The following is a 20,147-nucleotide window of genomic DNA, read 5'->3' as shown; positions in this document are numbered from 1 at the left end:
TGCATTTCCCTAATTATTAGTGAGTTGACCATTTTCTTACATATCTGTAAGTAATTTGCATGTCTTCTAGAGAAATGTCTGTTCAAGTCCTTTGCCCATTTTTTAAATTGAGTTATATGTATTTTTGCTATTGAATCACGTTTCTTATATATTTTAGATATTAACTCCTTCATAGATATATGGTTGGCAAATGTTTCTGTTAATCCATAGATTGCCTTTGAATTTAGTTGATTGTTTCCTTTATAGAAGAGACAATTTTTAGTTTGATGTAATCCTACTCATTTGTTTTTGCTTTTATTGCTGAGCTTCTGATATATCCAGAATATTCATTGCCAAGGCCAATGCCAAGGACCTTTTCCCCTATATTTTCTTATACGAATTTTATATTTTCAGATCTTATTTAAAACTTTAATTCATTTTGAGTTGGTTCTTGTGTATGATATAAGATAAGAGTCCAGTTTCATTCTTTTGCATGAAGATATTCAGTTTTTCCAACACCATTTATTAAAGAAACTAGCCTTTCATTATTGTATATCCTTGACTCCTTTATCATAATTAGTTCATCATATATACATTGGTTTATTTCTGGATTCTCTTTCTATTCCATTAGTCCCATGTGTATGTTTTTATGCCAGTACCATAGTTATGATTACTACAGTTATGTTATATAATTTGAAATCAGAAAGTATGATTCCTTCAACTCTTTTCTTCTTTCTCAAGATTACTTCAGCTTTAGGGTTTTTTGTTCTTGTTTTGTTTTGTGGTTCCATATGAATTTTAGGATTTTTTTTTTCTATTTCTGTGAAATATGCCATTGGAATTCTGATATGGATTGCATTTAGAGAGTATAAACATTTGTGAAGAATGGACATTTCCTTCTTTTTGATAACTTTGAGATATTTGTTCTTTTTCTAGTTCCTTGAGAAGTAAAGTTAGTTTATGTAAGATATTTCTGGTTTTTTAATGTAGATATTAACAACTATAAACTTTTCTTACTGCATACACTTTGTCATGTTGGGATTTTATTTTTTGTATGTCTCAAATATTTTCTAATTTTCCTTTTAATTTCTTCTTTGTGTTATATATTTATGATTGTTATATGTTCCTGGTGAATGGATCCTTTTATCATCATATAATGTCCTTTTTTGTCTCTCATGACAGTTTTTAACTTAAAACCAAATATGTCTGAGTAAGCATGGCCACTGCCTGCTCTCTTATGGCTGCAATTTGCGTGGAATATCTTTTTCCATCCTTTCACTTTGAGCCTATGTGTGTTTTTAAATCTAAACGGAGTCTCATAGAGAGTATATCTAGTGAGATTTCTTTTCTCCATTTGTCCATCTATATCTTTTCACAGGGAAGTTTAATACATACACATTTAAAGTAATTGCTTTTAGAGATGGACTTACTGTTACCATTTTAAAAATTGCTTTGTAGCTTTTTTGGTCCCCCTTTCCTCTTGTGCTATCCTTCTTTGTGTTTTGTTCATTTTTTGTGTGAAATTTTATTCCTTTATAAGTTTCTTTAGTGTATCTTTTGTAAGTATTTTCTTTGCTATTACTTTAGGACTTACGTAAAGCAGATTTTAGTTTTGCCAATCTATTTTAAGTTGATAAAAACTTGACTTCAATCTCATACTAGAATTCTACTCTTACTTTTTCCGCTTCACATTTTATGTTTTTCATGTCACAAAATACATTTTATATTGTGTATCCATTAATATATTTTTATATTTGTACTTGTTTTTTATGCTTTTGTCTTTTAACTTCTATACCAGAATTAAAAGTGATATACATGCCACCATTCCAGAATTCTCTTTATCTATATATTTACTTTTACCAGCAAGTTTTATACTTTTATGTCCTAGTATTTTTTTTATTTCAACTTGAAGGATTTTCTTTTGCATTTCTCGTATGATGTCTAGATGAACTCCTTCAGCTTTGGTTATCAGGGATAATATTTATTTCACCTTCATTTTTAAAGGACAGTTTTGCCAGATACAATTTCTTAGATGTTTCAGCAGACCACTCTCTTCTGGCTTGCAAGATTTCTGCTGAAAATTCTTCTGATAGTCATATTAGGGCTCCCTTCTATGCCCCTATTCCTTGCTGCTTTCGAATTCTCTTTTTGTCTTTAACTTTGATACTTTAATAATAATGTATCTCAGTGTGGATTTCTTTGGATTCATTCTAGTTTTAATCTTTTGGGCTTCATGAATCTGGATATATATTTCCTTTCCTAGATTTGGCAAGGTGTTCGCCATAATTTCTCCAAATAATCTTTATGTTTCTCTCTCTCCTCACCCCCTCTCTTTGTCTCTCTCTGTCTCTGTCTCTCTCCATGAATTCCTTAGGCTTTCTTCACTCTTTTTTATTTTCTTTTTTTTTTTTTAATTTTTTATTCTGACTAAATCATTTCAAATGACCTGTTCTCAAGTTCACTAATTCTTTCTTCTTTTGTTCAAGTCTGCTGTTGAATCCCTCTACTAAAATTTTTAATTCAGTTATTCTATTCTTCTGATCCAAAATTTCTGTCTGGCTCTTTTTTAATATTTTATATTTCTTTGTCAGTATTCTTATTTTGTTGATCATTTTTCTGAGCTGATTGAGCACCTTTATAATGGCTATTTTATAATTTTATCAGGTATTTCTTTAAAGTCTTCTGGTTATTTAGTTTGTTCTGTTTATTGGGCCATTTTTCCCTATTTATTTGATTCCCTTGTAACTTTTTTGAAGAAACAGCCATCTTTCCAAGTTTTTACTGACTGGCTTTGTACAAGAAGACCTTCACTAATCACCCCACCTAGAGATTCTTAGGGCCTCTCAAATCTTTTTTCAATGAATGAATTTTCTCTGAACTAGTGCATTTAAAGTCCCAATTAGAAAGTTTTTCCAGGTTCTCTTTTCAAGATCTTGTAATCTCTTGCTCCCTCTAGGTGTCTCTGCAGTACTGCAAGTTCTCTGGAGCTGCCACATTCTATCCAGCTCTTTTTCCCCCAGGTATTTAGTGTTCCCCTCAGTGCTCTAATATGGATAAAACAGAAACACGTTCCTCAGGTAGCCCCTCAAAAATATGGACGTTAGATATATGTTCCAACTCTTTCCCTCTTTAGGGAGAAGCTAGGAGTTGCGGATTTTTCTCTCATTTGTTCCTTGCTGAGCCAGAGGATGGGGAGTGGAGGTACAAACTATGTTGAGTAAATGCATGCTGGGTCAAATCTTTGCCTTTTTTCTTGAGCAGCCTCTAATCTGCTGTCCTTTCCTGTCAGTGCTTAAATTCAGGCAAGGTGAAACTCAGCTCTTTGTGCAGCCCTCAGAAAAGTCCAAACATTGGACTTATATTGCAGCCTTCTCTTTCCTTCCCTAGGGAGAAGCCAGGAGCTGGCCATTTTCTCTCAATTGTGGGGGAGGCACTATGATGAGTGGGTGCCACAAATTTTCCTGCTAACTTCAATATAACTGCCTCCATGCTCACCTGGGATCCAGGAGATTTAACTGTTTCTTGGATATCTTACAAAGAGAATTGGGTCCATGTATTATTACATTGGTATCTCTTTGGGGAATGAAAGGACTGAGGCTTCCTACTTTGCTATCACCTCTCTCTCTTGATTTTTTTTCTTTAATGGGAGTCACATTGCTTGTGTGAGGTTTCCACTGAGCAGAAAATGTATTCTAAATAAAGTGAAAATTTAGGAACAGGAACAGAAGTAAGGATAAGAGAAAAACAACAATAGATTAGGTAGAACAGTAAAAATCATGGATGTTTCTTTCTGAATACTGTCATATAGTCACAAACCACCTAAATTTACTACTAATAATGTTAAAACCAAAGTTTAACATTGATCCTGCTTTTTAAATACAGGATCAACAAATATTCATGTAAATACCATATTGGTTGTTCAAAATTGATTTTTTAAACCTCATTATTCACAGACTACCAATTTGCAATCATATTTCAAATTCATATTGTCCATATACTACAATGACCATAACTTCCATTTGTGTTCAATAAATATTTGGTAAATGAGTGAAGGGTTCCATCATCCTTTAAAAAACATACCAAGAAACAAGTTCTTTCTGTTCTCATTTTATTGATAAGCTACACAAGACACTAGCCACTTAATTTGTAAGTTGGAACTAAAACTAAATATCCACTGATTAAAACTTTGCCTGATTTTGGACATAAAACAGCACTATATTTGATATTTAAAATTGCCTATGATAGTTATGTTTGTAATATCAAACCTTAGTGAAAACAAACAAACAAAAAAACCTTTTCTATATGTAATATCAATAAGCAATAGAAAAAAATCACAGTTGCAATAAAAACTACCAAGTATCATAACAGATATAATCATAAAAAAATCGACATAGTCCTTAGGGACATGGACCCTTGGGGCTAGACTTCCTGGATGTGAATTCTGGCTCCACGGCAACTTTTTAAAGGTAATTCAATTTCTTCATTTGTTAAAAATGTAGATAATGGAGTTCCCATCGTGGCACAGCAGAAATGAATCTGACTAGGGACCTTGAGGTTTGATCCCTGGCCTCGCTCAGTGGGTTAAGGATCCAGTGTTGCTGTGAGCTATGGTGTAGGTCACAGACACGGCTCGGATCTGGCATTGCTGTGGCTCTGGCGTAGGCTGGCAGCTGTAGCTCCAATTTGACCCCTAGCCTGGGAACCTCCATATGTGACAGGTGCAGCCCTAAAAAGACAAAAGACGAAAAAAAAAAAGTAGGTGGTAATAATAAATATTTTATAGACTTGTTGAATTGATTAAATGAGTGAATATATGTAAAGCAGTTGGAAAAGTGATTGACAAAGAGTAAGTGCTATTTCTGGGTTAGTTTATTATTATTACTGTTATTACCACATGAAAAAAAATCACAAAAAAAGTTAATAAAGGGGATATTATGAAAGAGATGGAAATAGAGGGAATTCCCTGGTGGTCTAGTGGTTAGGACTCAGCACTTTCACCATTGCAGCCTGGGTTCAATCCCTGGTCTAAGAACTGAGATCTCACATCAAGCCACTGCAAGCCATAGCTCGCCCTCCCAAAAAAAGATGTAAATAGAAATAGACACCATGTTCTAGGATAGACAAAGTCAAATTCAAATTAACTAGGATAATAACCTAAGTTTTATGTAATAGAAGGAAGTGAAAATAAATAACATGCTCATGAATGTAGTAATTCAAATGAATCTAAGATCTAAAAAGTTAAACTAATCTACAAATTTCATGAAATTCTAATTAAAATTCCAATTTAGTTTTACAGGACTTTGTACGTTGATTTTTAAGTTAATTTGGAAGAGACTATGCATGGACATAGCTGAAAATGTTTTGAAAAAACAGCAATAATGGTAAAGTTCTAACATTATTAAAGCACATTGCAAAATTTATTTGAATTAGAAATATGTGTTTGGTATAAGAATAGAAAAATATTAATGGGACAGAACAGAAAATGAAGAATTACATTCACTTCATAGGGGAATTCATTATGTAATATGGTGGTATGTTAAATAACTAGGGAAAAGATAGGCTATTTAATAACCAATATTGGACATGACTATTTACATGGTGAAAGTAAGACAGATAGCTTTCTCATGCAAGTAAATCTCATACTTTCTCTTACAGAAATAATAAATTTCAGATGAATTCAAGAGCTATACATTTAAAAATTACCAAATTTAGGAAAGTATGAATATACATTATACAGTATACAAGATGTGGAAGCCATTAAGAATAATATTATCTTTTCTAACTACATTGAAAGATAAAGTTTTTATAGTAACAAAAAAATGCATTCATAAAATTTTAAAAAGCAGATAAAAGAACAGGATAACAGGATAAAGTATTTGACATGTGGTTCAAATGACTAATATCTGTAATATGTTAGATCACAATCATCAAGTTAAATAAATAGCCAGTACACAGGTAAAGAAATAACAATCCATAAAAACATGCCTAATGTCACTGTTCATCAGAACAGTGCAAAATTTCCTTTAAAAACCGTTTTTTTTTTTCTATCAAATTACACATTTAAAAGTGGTAACATTTCATTTAGTGGGTAATACCCAATTGGACCACCTAAAGAAATGCAAATTCGTGGGGTGTTCTAAAAAATATTAATTGTGATATCATTAACTCCAACCAGTCTATTTCTAAAAATCTATGTTATAGGCATAGTCACATAAATGCAGATACATACACACACAGGGATGCTCATTACATTATGCTAATTGCAAAAAAATGGAAGCAAATTTAAGGTCCTTCCACAAGAGAATAGTTAAATAAATTACTTTCAGAGTCTGGAATTCTATTCAGCATTTAAAATGAATCTGGTAGCTCTTTATGAAGTGATCTGGAATGATCATAAGATATATTATTAAGTGAAAAGGAGATGTTGGAATATAAAATAATAATACAAACGGTACTACTAATAATGTAATGCTTACTGCGTGTTAGGAATAATTCTTATTTCATGCATATATGATTAGCATAGGAAATATCCAGAACTATAGAATACACACATACACCTCCCACACAAACACACGCTCACAACATTCCTCACTACAGTTCTTTGAGGTAAGTACTATTATTGTGCATATTTTAAATATGAGGAAACTGAAACACTGAGTTGACAAGTGACTGTAAAGATTCTGAATCCAGGCAGTCTAACTTCTGAGTCTTGTGTACCTATGAGATGATGCCTGCCTAAAAACCAAATAAAGGATATAAAATTTTATAGTGTCTAAAACTCCACAGGGATAGGTGGATAGATGATAGCTAGATGGACACATTACAACTGCATGATAAAAGGCTTCAAAGAATTTTCATTAAGAATTATATTTATATTAATACCATTTGTATTAATGGTATTTGGTTTCAAGATAAGTGTGGAGAGGGAGAGAATGTTTTTTATTCAATATATTTCTGCATTATTTGAAGTTTTACAACAAGTATGTATTTACTTAATACTAGTGTAATGAAAATAATTATTTAATTTAAAAATAATCTTCGGAGTTCCTATAGTGTCATAGCAGAAACGAATCTGACTAGGAACCATGAGGTTGCAGGTTCGATCCCTGGCTTTGCTCAGTGGGTTAAGGATCCGGCATTGTGTGAGCTGTGGTGTAGGTGGCAAAGGCAGCTCGGGTCTGGCATTGCAGTGGCTCTGGCATAGGCCAGCGGCTACAGCTCCGACTGGACCCCTAGCCTGGGAACCTCCATATGCCACGATTGCGGCCCTGAAAAGACAAAAATAAATAAATAATCTTCTAACCATTATGCACACACAAATTTACATACATTTTTTTCAGCTTACTTTCTCTAAGATGTTGGCTATTTATGAAAAATTACATACTGATTATGACAATAATGGCTAGAAGTTAATAATTGATGAGGTCATATATTTCAAATAGTTCATCAATGAATTAAACCATATTCAAATTCCATCTGTCAAGCCACTATTGGACAGTTACATAATATAAAATATATCAGAGCATAATAATATATACATCTTGATCCAATGTCATGCTCACTGCTTCGGTATCTGTGTTACTAAATAGTTTATCTTTCTTTCCACTGCTTGTATTTTCTTTTCCCTCTTCTGCAAATGGGTGACTTTTTCTTCTATAAACAGGTGATCTTTCAGTTAATGCTTAATTCCTGCAATAAGAAAGCAGTTCGTAACAGTAAAAAATTTCAGCAAAGAATCCTCTATTTTTTAAATATTTATTTTATTCAAATTGATTTCCAATCTAAACTTCCAAGAGCAATCCCAGGTATCTTAAGGCCTGGGATCTGGAGCAGACCCATTTCTAACCTGAGTGCCGCCTTCTTGTGCCCAAAGCAATTCAGAAACCTAACCTGAGAAAATAAGTGTTTACCAAGCACACATTTGCTGCTTTGGAGACCCTTAAGAAGCATCTTATGGCAAAGGGGGCCCCTGCTGGAATAGAAAGGGATGTTCTGATCTGAGTCTTCCTAGATAATCACATTGGTCTGAATTTAATGCAGGAAAGATTTTCAAATACAAACATTAGAAAACAACCAAGATTCTTTATGATACAATGTGATATGAAATTATTTTATGCAGACAAAATTTAAGGCTAGCAAAATTCTTAAAGCATGATTGCTCATGGGATAATCTTTCAAACCTGCAATCATTCCATTTAAAAATACCTCCAGTTTACAATGATGAATCTAAAAAGCACTAAAAAATCCTACTCATTCAACTCTAATTCTTGAAATGGCATCTGCCTTTAAGCTGTAAAAATAACAGATGATTTTTTGATAGCTTATCAGTTAACAGACTGCTTAGTTAGGGTAGCACATTTTTATGCTAATGTCAGCAGAGAGGGAGAGAGAAAAGTAAAAACACAGAGCACCATGGTGGGATGGAGGTTTAAGGACTCATTTTGATTAAAAACATAAATTAAGGATTTTCTTTTCCAGGCTTCTTCCTCCATAACTTAAGGTGAGACTTTAGTTACCTGAAATTGTTCAAACTTTAAAATAGATCTTAGGGCTAGATTAGGCAAGTGATAAAATATGATTTAACATTGAAATGCTCTAAAATATGCCTTATACTAAGCACAAAATAAATGAGGAAACTTCATGAATAAAGAATTCTGTTGAAGTGTTAGTGAGCTAAAAGATGTATTTTTTTGAAATGTCAATGTGACATTGTAGTCTTAGAGTTAGGATTGCAGTATTAATTCCAGGAATTCAAGCCTGGCCAATTGAGAAATATTCTTGATGTCTTAATATGTTATTGTCATATAAACTGAAGGAAAATAGAAATGAGATTAGTCTGAGATTTTTCTAAACACTTAGTTTAAAAGAAATCATAAGCCCATAGGATCTTACATTGGAGGAAACCCAGAGTTCTGTTGACATAACCTGTCATCCAGAGGGAGGCTGAAGCCCATCTTCAACAATATAATAATAAAATAACATATATTAGTAATAATATATTTAAAATTTAACACTTATTGTTTGCTATGTTCCATTCTGCTAGCTATTAATAAACTGGGGGATTAAAGAGTTTTCATGAGAATGATGAATTTTACTTGAATAAGGAATGAAAGGTAAAGTTCACAGATAGATAAAGAAGTGATTAGTAATTAGGAAAGGGTAATAGCAAAGACAAAAGCTAAGAATATTTGTTTTAGAAAAAGCATTGTACTTTCAAAGAACTTCAAAGAGGTCAACAGAAGAAGATGTTGTATTGGGGGTTTGGATAAGTTAAGCTGGGCTAGAAGATAGAAAACTTGTGGGTTCATGGGTGTGGAGAAAAAAAAAAAAAAGGCTGTGTACCATGCTAGTTTACAAACTGAGATTGAGCCAAGTGAACAAAAAAGATTTTATTTATGTTCAAAAGAAATCTTTTTGACAGTTTTCAAGGATAGATTGCAGATGGTGGTAGTAGATAGATGAGATTTCATTCAAGAAAAAATTAGGAGTTCCTATTGTGGCACAGTGGGTTAAGAAGCGCTAAGAATTCCATTGCAGTGCCTTGGGTTGCTGCAGAGATGCAGATTCAATCCCCAGCCTTGTGCAGTGGGTCAATGGATTCGGCACTGCTGCAGTGGCAGTGATCACAGCTGCAGCTCAGGGTCAGTCCCTGGCGTGAGAACTTCCATGTGCTGTGGGTGTGGCCATAAAAAAAAAGAAGAAAGGAAAAATAAAAGCATAGTGCTACTTCTCTCTGATAATAGTCCAAATAAATGTAATAAAAGGCTAAACTGAGCTGGCGGGACAGAAAAGAAGGTAACTGAGAGATATTTAGTAGATAATCACTCCAAGTTTCAGAGAGGAAAGAACTTGGGTTCCTCCTGAGCTTGTGAAGCAAGGGATTGAAGAGTTGTATGTCATCACATGTGAGGATGAAAAGAAAGCTTTGAAGGGAAAATGATCGGTTTGAGGGGCCCTGCTCTGACCAGCTGATGGCTGATAAGCTGTTGGAAACACGGACCTTGGACGATCTGAATCAGAGAGATTTGAGAGTGTTGTCTTCCTCAACCTGAGTTCCAATATGGAATTAAGGCTCATAGAATATGATTTGAGTGCCCACTTTCTAAGTTCTCCCAAGGATGGTATATAACTGATAACATTCCACATGCACAGGACAAAAGTTAAGACATTATATAGGATGAAAAATTAGGTCATTAGGGTTTCATTCTCTCTATGTACTCTAGTTTCAATGGGATGAGTTCATTCAAGGAGAGAAGAGTTAAGGGCTGTGTCCTCTCATATTTCAGGGTTGGCAAAAACCACAAAAGACCCTAAAAAGTGGCCAAAAAATTGTTGAGATGTTTGAAATCTGGGCTTCTCAAATGAATTTGTGGAAACCAAAGAAAGAGAAAGTTTCAAGGGAAAAAAATCAATTATATCAAAGTCTTAGGCTTAAGATGGGGTCATTATTATAACATTTATTGAGTGCCCACTAAAAACCAGATGTAACATATATAAGAAGTGAAAATTTGCTTATTACATTATGGAATTAGATAGTCATTAGTGGCAGCACAAAGAACTATCAAGAGGTTAATTTAGAAAATAGATGCAAAAAATTTGAAGAAATATAAAATTTTGGCTTATAGAGAAAATTTCTTCAATAGCAAATTTTTGATGAGGCTTGAATCAGGTCTAAATCTCTCACCACTAAACAGTGTGTCCCTGAGGAATTTGATGCTTCTGAGATAGTCCATTCCATTTTTGGATGAGCTCTGATGTTAAAGGTGATCTTGTTTGGAGCCAAATTCTTTTTTTTTTTTTTCAAGAGCCAGATCCTATTCTCATGTATCTTTCATTCATCTTGTCATAACCTACAAGTATCATGGGAATATGTCCTGAGACTTCCATGAAATATCTTGTAGTAAATACTAGATGATAAGCTCATGTTCATTCTGAGCCACTGACTCTTCAAGCTGAGTATCTCCAGATACAGTCACCAGTAATTTATTCTGTGACATGGTTTCCCTTCATTCAGCATTCTCCTTACACTTCCCTGACCATGCTCCATTTTCATTTAGAAAGTCCTTTTAGGGTTGACACACAGTAGAAGCAAAATCAATGTGCAGAAGAAAAGGATGTACTATCCCTTATTACAAGTGAAGGGTATTTACTTCTTTACCTTGTTTGAGCTTAAGAGGGGAAAAGGATGAGATAACTACAACTCAAGGAAACAAAACTAATTCTAAAAGTAGCCATTAAATGATCCTTTATGTATAATAATTACAGTACTTACCATGTGTCAGGTCCTAGGCTAACTCCTTATTCATGTTACCTGATTTATTTTTTGAAATAACCCCATAGTGTACATTTTTTTCCAACAAATGGGAAGACAAGTAATCAAAAGATACTTAGCTTCCTTAGGGCTACATGGTAGTAAGTGACAGGAATTTGAATCCAAGGAAGATACTCTATCCAGTATCTTCTTCATAATACATATGAGGAAACTGAGGCCTCAAAGATGACATTGATAATCACCAACTAACCAGCAGAATCGGAGCTGAAACTCAAGCTCTCTGATTAGCGGTCCAGTACTATATTAGACCTACTGCTTCCAAGAGGGGTTTCCATGATGTTACTGGATGCGTATTAAACAAGTTCTATTTCTGTAAGTTTGTGTAACTGGGGTTTAGAAGTAGACAGGCTTAACCATATTCATGATAATAAGGGAAATTAAAATACACCTGAATATCTGACAAAATATTGGCAGAGCTCTGATACTTTATTAATGCTGATAAAATTCAGTGATGTGGATTCACCAGTGTTGTATAAATTCCACAAATGAAATCTCTTTACAAAATCCCTCTCACAGAAGGCTTAACATCTCTTTTGTCTTGAACTTTATTATCTTCAAGTAGGTCTTTCAATAGTGTAGAAGATATGCTACAAATATTTGTTGCAGAAATGAGAATATTTCCTAGATGCTTTCTAGATGACCATATCTTTTTTTTCTCTTTTCTCTCTCTCTCTCTCTCTTTTTTTTTTTTTTTTTTTTTTTGTGGTGGTAGTAGAGAGGACAAGGAGAAAACCAAGAGCCACCATATCCTGATAAATTATAACATGCCTTTCTAAAATTTTCCTCTTTAATGGCTTCTTCCTGTTTTCTTTCATCACTGTTGTTAATACATAAAACATTACCAGAAACATGAAATCGTGGCACCTAAAAGGATATCAACAACTACACTTGATTTATGGCCTCTTAATAGTTAATGGTAGAAATAATTCTCAGCATTTTGTTAATGCTATTGATTAGACATAGTGTACTTAAAAATAAAATTCAAAAATTCTCAAAAGAATATTTTGTCTAAAATATCACTTTCTACATTTATACACACACATATCATATACACAGGTATTTATTCATTCAGCATCCAGAAAATCTTATGCAATTGCCATGACTTTTTTACGATTTGTACTAAACTGAAGAGTCAAATAAAAATAGGACACCATTTCAATATCTTATGTAAACTCATAGGCAAATAGGGGAAAAGAAGAAAGTAGCAACTGAAAAACTAATCTAAAATCTTTGCTTCAAAAAACAAGTAATTTTTCTTCAAGTTGGCTAAATAGTTTATTCTTATTAGTTGTGTATAGTATATATCACATTTGAATAGATGAATAGGAAAGACTTGCAGTGAAATTTCAAATTATCATAGTAGGAAGCTGCCCTAATTCTTTTCCACTGCTTTTTTTTTTTTTTCCCCCAGTCAGGAAAAACATTCGTAAAATGGTACCTCCCTGAACTCTGTTATCCCTCAGATGTTAAGGTCACGGAGAATCATTTCAACCCAAGTCTCTTTAAATTTAAATATAGGACTCAATTTTTAAGAGATTCCAATAAAGGATGGGGGGGGGGTATGTGGGTGGGTAGGAATTGGGGATACAGTCCCCTCTCTGATAATCTGAGCAAAAAAGGCTGTGCTTAAAGTTTTGAGCCATAAATTGTGTTGGTGCTTCTCATCTTCCCTGTATCAAAACTGCCTGTGTGCATGAAGGCTGATGAAAATGGAAGTTATGTTCTCCCTCCTTCCATTACTTATTTTGTATCTCTCTGCCCACTTTGTGGCTTGAGTTATTCAAGTATATAGGTTCCTGTAGTAGATTGTCACAGGTTCCTTACAAACCAGTGGCGTATGTAAACCACCTTGAAGAGGATGCCTGTTCCAAGACAATGAGCATCAGATAGGGAATAATGAAGGAAGGTGCTGAATCTAAGCTAAAAGTGGAGAAGGAAAAAGATCATTAAGACTGACTAAACTGTTTCAATTCTAACAGTAGAATAATCTTTTTCACTGTCAATTTTTAAAAGGCTATTAAAAGTATTAATGCCAAAGATGTTTACTGCCACTGCCTCATTGAAAAAACAAAAGATTTTACATTAATATTTGGCTTTAAATTAATATATGCTAACTAACCACTGACATAACAATAGAAATACAATTCTATGGGAGTTCCCACTGGGGCTCAGCAGTAGCAAACCCGACCAGTATCCAAAGGATATGAGTTTGATCCCTGGCCTCGCTCAGTGGGTTAAGTATCCAGCATTGCCAGGAACTGTGGTGTAGGTCAGACACAGCTCAGATTCTGTGTTGCTGTGGCTGTGGCATAAGCCAGGAGCTGCATTTCCAGTTTGACCCCTAGCCTGGGAATTACCATAAGTCACATGTGTGCTTCTGAAAAGCAAAAAAAAAAACAAGTCTGCTTCATGATTTGGACCAAATCAAACCTCTTCCATGAAATTATAGAATTTAAACTTTGTCTAACTGTGGGGGTAAATCAGAAACTTTTCTATTTATAAGGTTTTGAAGATGAGTCATTTGGGTTATGAATCAGTTTTAAAAATTTTTATAATAAAACGTATAGTAGACCTGTTGTAAACAATTTGAGGAATTCAAGTACACTGAGCCTCATACATTTTCTTGTCTAATGAGTCACACACAGTCACATATATTCAACATATTCCAGGACAATTCTAAACGTGCTTGCTTCCTATGAAAACACGTCTATTTAGGTGATTACTTTACTGACACTGGAAGAATATTCTGGTCATTATGTCCAGCCTTATTTCTGAATTTTCTTTTGAAGTATATTTGTACATTGAAGGTAAATATACATAGAGAAAACAATTTAGCATAAAAAGGTAGAAAATATGCCTACATACCTAAGGCCTTCGAAAATAATCATGCCGCTTATGTACTGATGACTGTTTAGATAATACATTTTTACTTTGCAGGAACATATAGTTTAAGCTTTGTATTTGCAAATCAGGGCATAAAAGGGGGCCTTTATCATAATATCTACTATGATAAAGCTATGGCTCCCTTCATTTGAGGGGTTCATCAAGCGTACACAAATTTGGATGTGTGGTAAAAATATTTCATGCATAGCTGATGTGTACCTTTAAATATTGGGGCTCTCTTCCATGTTCTTATCAGTAACAGCCACTCTCTGAAAAAAAGGGCCCAGATATACAGTGGAGTGAATGTGGATTTTAAATGGAGTGTGTTACTCCTTCCCACTCTACTGAATGAACTGTTAAAAGACCAAGAAGGCTGTCATAGAGATATCACAGGAAATAAAGAACTCCAAGCCAAGGGTGTGTCCAATGGGGTTGGCATGGAATGACAGACCGCCCTCCCCACATGGAAAATCTCGTCACCCATCTGAGATATCACATAACGGTGGCAGCGCTCCAGAGACAGAATGAGCTCCACCTGTTTGCAATGTGTTTAGCTATTAATATTTATGTAGTAATTCAAGGGAGTAAAAAATGACAAAATGAACCAAGTTGTATCACTGTTGGTGCTTTCAACCAAGATTTCTCAAAAAAAAAAAAAAAAAAAAGTAACAGCATGAATCCATCCTTCGCTATAGGAAGAAACCGTGTGACATCTTTGGGTGCCAAAGATTATTGAAGAGACGGCAGTAGCCATGTCCTTGGCATACCCAGAACGCTTACTCTACCATGACTTACTAAGAAAATTTTACTATTTGTAGTTGTGCTTCTGACTCATGTAAAAGCCATATAAATCAGAAAAATATGTTCTCAGAGCTCTGCTAATATTAGCGAGTCATATTCATTACACTCAGAAGAAACAAAAATAGTTCAAATTTCTCATCTCCCATCTGAAACAAGAGAAATAAGAAATATAGCTGTTTTATCGGTGCCCCCAAGGATATTTTGGGTAACGTCATGGCCATTCTTCATGAGAGCAGCCTCAAAAGCTGAGCAAAATTCCATGAAAATCATTTTCTTCATGTTTATGGCCCTGTTACCAACCAGTTTAGCTAAATGTTACTTGAACAGATTTTTTGAACTATAATCCATCTTAAGGCAATGACCTCCTTAAATGTAGTGGTAAAATGACATGTTCTCTTCCTAATTATTCTGAAATAGCCTCCTTTGAGGACTGGTCAGGTGGTGTGTAGCATAATGGCCAAATCCAAAACTGGATCTAAGGACATCTAACCTGCAGGCCCTGCTTCTGAGCCATAAGACTGGTATAATGAAATAATCATAAGCATTGGGGTCAGGCTGATTTGAATTCTAATCACAGATCCACTCCAAATTAGCTGTATGACTTCATAAATATAGTGTAATTTTTAAGCCATGATTTATTATTTGTTAAATGGAGATGATAATACTATTTCACGGAGTTGTGATGAGAATTGAGTATTATGGCACATGTAATACTCCTATATTTCTCTTCTATCATGTTCTATGCTGGGAGTGATCCCAAGGTTGCTGATGTAACTCAGATGATATAATGTTATACCAGAGAATATCTATAACTTATTTTATTTTAGTTTACTTTATTTTTAGAGTAGAACTATTTCCCAGAGATCTAGTAATTGTGAACTGGAACCAAAGACATCATTTGGTATATAGATGGAATTTATCTTGGATAGTTTTTTTTTTTTTTCTTTTAAGAGCTGCACCCAGGGTATATGGAAGTTCCCCGGGCTAGGGGTCAAATTGAAGCAGCAGCTGATGCCTGCGCCAATGCCACTGCAATGTGGGATCCAAGCTGCATTGGCAACCCACACCACAGCTCACAGCAGCACTGGATCTTTAACATACTGGTGAGGCCTGCAACCTCATGGATACTAGTTGAACCTGAATCCTCATGGATATTAGTTGGGTTCGTTACCAACTGGTATCCTCATGGAACCTGCATCCTCATGGGTACTTGTCAGGTTCAAACCTGCATCCTCATGGATACTAGTCAGGTTCATTACAGCTGAGCCACAACAGGAACTCCTGGATAGTTTTTTTAGTTGTTTGTTTTTAATTAAAAAATAAAAAATAAATAAATGAAAAAGCCTCCCAGAACTGGATATATGGTTTAAATGAAATGAAGACCCTTCTTTGGAATCTTAAACTCATCTCAGTGGAACTGTGAAAGGACCAACCAGAGATCACAGAGAAGCTCCTCTGGATTTAATCCCCATGGAAACCACAAAATGACATTGGCTTTGCCCTCACATTTCTTATAATCCACCTAACCACTATAAGTAAGCCCTAAATTACTCAAAGCATCTTTGTGATTTGTTCCTAGAGACCATTCTGATGCCTGCATAGCCCTTAGAGCACAAAATTTCCAGTGTTCTAGAGTCATATCCAGACCAAGGATAAATGGGTCTTTCCACACTGGCATTTAAGATTTAAATCCTAGAATGGTTGCATATAAGACTATCCACCTTTTTACCTCAAAACTGACATCCTAAATTTAAGAATGTGAATAATTAGAGCAGTAGGCTAAAAAACACCTCCCCCCAAGATATCAGATCCTAATCCCTGGAAACTTCAAATGTTACTATATATGGCAAAGTCTTTTCAATGTCATTAAGAATCTCAAAATCTGTGAGTTTGTTTCTGTCAAACTCAGGGTTACCAAAGGGGAAACTGTGAGAGGAGGGATAAATTGGAAGGATGAGATTAACACATACATACTGCTATATATAAAATAGATAACTAGCAAGGAATTACTGCATAGCCCAGGGATGTCTAGTCAATGTTCTATAATAATTTATATGGCAAAAAAAGAATGGATATATCTATATATCTATATCTATATATCTATATCTATATATCTGATTCACTTTGCTGTAAACCTGAAGCTAATACAACATTTTAAATTAACTGTATCAGAGTTGCCATTGTGGTTCAGTGGGTTAAAAACCCAATTAGCATCCATGAGGATGTGGGTTCAAGTCCTGGCCTTTCTCAGTGGGTTAAGGATCTTGCGTTATCATGAGCTGTGGTGTAGGTTGCAGATGTGACTCAGATCCTGAGTTGCTGCGGCTGTGGCTATGGCTGGCAGCTGCATTTCTGAATCAACTCCTAGCCTGGGAATTTCCATATGCCATATGTACAGCCCTTAAAAAAAAAAAAAAAAAAAAAAAAAAACAACTTAGCTATACCCCCAAAAAATTAAAAAATAAAACATCTTAATCATTTGGGTTTTTAAAGTAAATTGTGAAGTTTTACTTATATCAATTGCATGTCGATATAAAATTGAAGGGATCTAATCATATCAACATAAGGCAAAACTGTAGGGGAAAACTGTGAATTACCATGTCTAAAATAAAGTGGCAATGTAATAACTCGGGGAAAAAAAAAAGTATCTTGAGATGGGAAGTTTATCCTGGATAATCAGGGTGGACCCTAAATGCTGTCACATGTCCTTATAAGAGAGTGTCAGAGAAAGATTAGACAGATACCCAGAGGAGACGGCAATGTGAAGAGAGAGGCAGAGAATAGAGTGATGCAACACAAGGCAAGGAATGCCAGCAGATACCAGAAGCTGGAAGAAACAAGGAGTGGATTCCCCCTAGAGCTTCTGGAGGCACTATAGCCTACCAACACTTTGATTTTGGACTGAGTAAGGCCTTACAAACTCCACAACTGTAAGAGAAGAAGTTTCTGTTGTTTTGAGCCACTAAGTTTGTGGTAATTTGATACTTGAGTCAGAAGTACAAATACACCTTCTGGATTCAATTTTACAACATTTTATTGAGCAGCTACTATTTACTAGTCACCAGGTTGGAACTTGAAAGGGTTTATGGGTATGCAGTGATGAATGAATATGACTTGAACCAGGTCTGTAGGAATGTACAAAGCTCTGGAACACTCTTTAGCTGCAGAAAGTAAAGATGTACCAACTAAACTTCTGCTGTGGGCAGACCTTATATGGTCTTTCCCAGATCCTTTCAGCCAATCCAGGTGATTAGTTTTCCATCCCTTCTGCTCTGTCATGTGGTAAAATCATTCAGTGGCCTCTCTTCTCAAGACCTTCTACTATTTGGACCCTACTTGTCCATTGCTTACCACCCTCTCTTTCCCATTATACCCACTTGAGCCTTCCTGCACTATGTTCAGTTCCCCCAATATACCACCTACTGTCCCATCACTAAGCCTTTACACTTACCACTCCCTCTTCTAGAATACTCTTTTCTTTCCTTTTGTCCCTTATAGGCTGTAGATTACATCCCCACACTCCATGCCTCCATAAACACCCTATATATCCTCTATCACTATCTTTATTATCATTTATTCTCATTACTGGCCTGATATTTCCACCCAGTGGACTACAAGCTCTGGGAAGATAGTGTATCCATGTCATTTATTACTGCATCCTTCATGCCTGCCCTTATGTGTACCTGGCTTGCAAAACAAGTGTGAAATACATATGTGTTGGTAAATAGGTTATTGGATGGGTGAATGGATGAACAGCCTTACTCAGAGACTATAATCTCAGCCAGCATGTTTTTCTTTTCAAAATATGATTCAATTATTTCAAGTCACCATGTCTTCATTTTAATCTTGGACACATAGACCTGAGTCTGAAAAATATTTCATTGATACAATAAATGTTCTGTTTCTCAGATTTAAGTATGTCTCACTCCATCAGCTCTATATATTAAAATGGGTGTGTCATCTATGGCAAATATATAGATGGCCTCTGTCAACACAGCCCTGCCCACCAGTGAAGGGAGTTGATTATGATCGCACATGAAATGAGATCTATTCAAATTTCAAACATCTAAGACTTACTTCCACTTGTTTTAGAGAATGTCCCTGAGGTGGTGTTGTCGTGGTTGTTTTCTCCCCATTCGGGGGGAGTGACACAGAGTGGCTTAGGTTACTTATAGGACACTCCTGTGTGCTCCTTTTCATGTGTTAGCCCATTACTGGAGTTCATGCCAATTTGATAGTGATCAAAATTTGCTCTCATCAAATGCCAACTCTTTGGACCTTCTGGAATTAGTTAGTGACCATAACTCATTCCTAGTGGAAAATGCTGTGTGCAACAGCCAGCTGTCTTAGCAGGAAGGAAAATGATTTGCTTTTTTCAAATTGGCTTTAAAAAGTGTATATGCTGCCAGACGGCCTCTGGGCATGTGTATGAAACATCGAAAACAGACACAACAATACACACAAAAAGAAATGAATTCCCAAAGCAGGCTCCCCATGAAGTAGCCAAGTGTGCTCTACTGATGAACCAAATAAGACTTAGAAACATCATTCTTCTCTCCTATAAATGGCTTTTCTCCATGAAAGTTGAAATATATGGAGGTGGGGAGGAGGTAAACACTAGAATAATTCTGTGAATTAAGATAAAAAAAAATCATTGCCACACCTACACTGCTTTACTGTTACTACCTAAACTGTTTTACTATTTTTAAGTGTTTTTTGTTTTAGAAAAGCATTACATTGCAGAAATACCATAATTTATTTTTAAGGATCCTCAAAGAGTAAAAATTTGCAAGCTATCTTAAAATTTAGAGATGCTTATTTAACGTTTAACTGCGGCAACTCTTTTGAAAAAGTCTTTAAGTTGCTGGTTTCTTTATCCAAATAGATTCTTATGTACCCTCTTGCTCATAAGGGAATCCAGAATTCACATTTAATGTCCTGATTAATGATCATAAACAATGCTTTTAAGAATTTTTTTTTAACCTGTGTATAATCAAACCATCTAGTTACCAGTAACTGCAAATGTCACAGATTTCAATGGTCTCTTTGGGACTTTTAATCTGTTTGCTTTTATAAAGAAGGTGATTTTATTTTTACATTAAGGAAGCATTAACATCATTAAATGGGCTCCCACTTTATGATAACTGCAAAT

General features: G+C 34.9%; 1 protein-coding gene across 12 annotated transcripts in view; it reads right to left on the bottom strand.

The window, feature by feature from the left end:
- Nucleotides 1-20,147, bottom strand: part of PLCL1 (phospholipase C like 1 (inactive)) — a 958,345-nt gene that overhangs the window by 128,655 nt on the left and 809,543 nt on the right. For 4 of the 12 annotated variants that reach the window (XR_002339304.2, XR_014830042.1, XR_014830047.1 and 1 more), the window contains one exon: nucleotides 5,372-7,668. The exons of 7 other annotated variants lie outside the window; for them this stretch is intronic. The gene's annotated coding sequence lies outside the window, so the exon portion shown is untranslated. Of the gene's footprint in view, nucleotides 1-5,371; nucleotides 7,669-20,147 lie in introns of those variants that run through there. One more of the 12 variants, XR_014830044.1, reaches the window with a different exon arrangement.

The sequence above is a fragment of the Sus scrofa genome, chromosome 15 (assembly GCF_054392235.1).
Source record: "Sus scrofa isolate SSC_HxYL_T2T_F1_AM1 chromosome 15, Sscrofa_HxYL_maternal_Yorkshire_Landrace_v2.0, whole genome shotgun sequence".
NCBI lineage: Eukaryota > Metazoa > Chordata > Mammalia > Artiodactyla > Suidae > Sus > Sus scrofa.
This window is presented reverse-complemented; position numbering and strand designations above follow the sequence as displayed.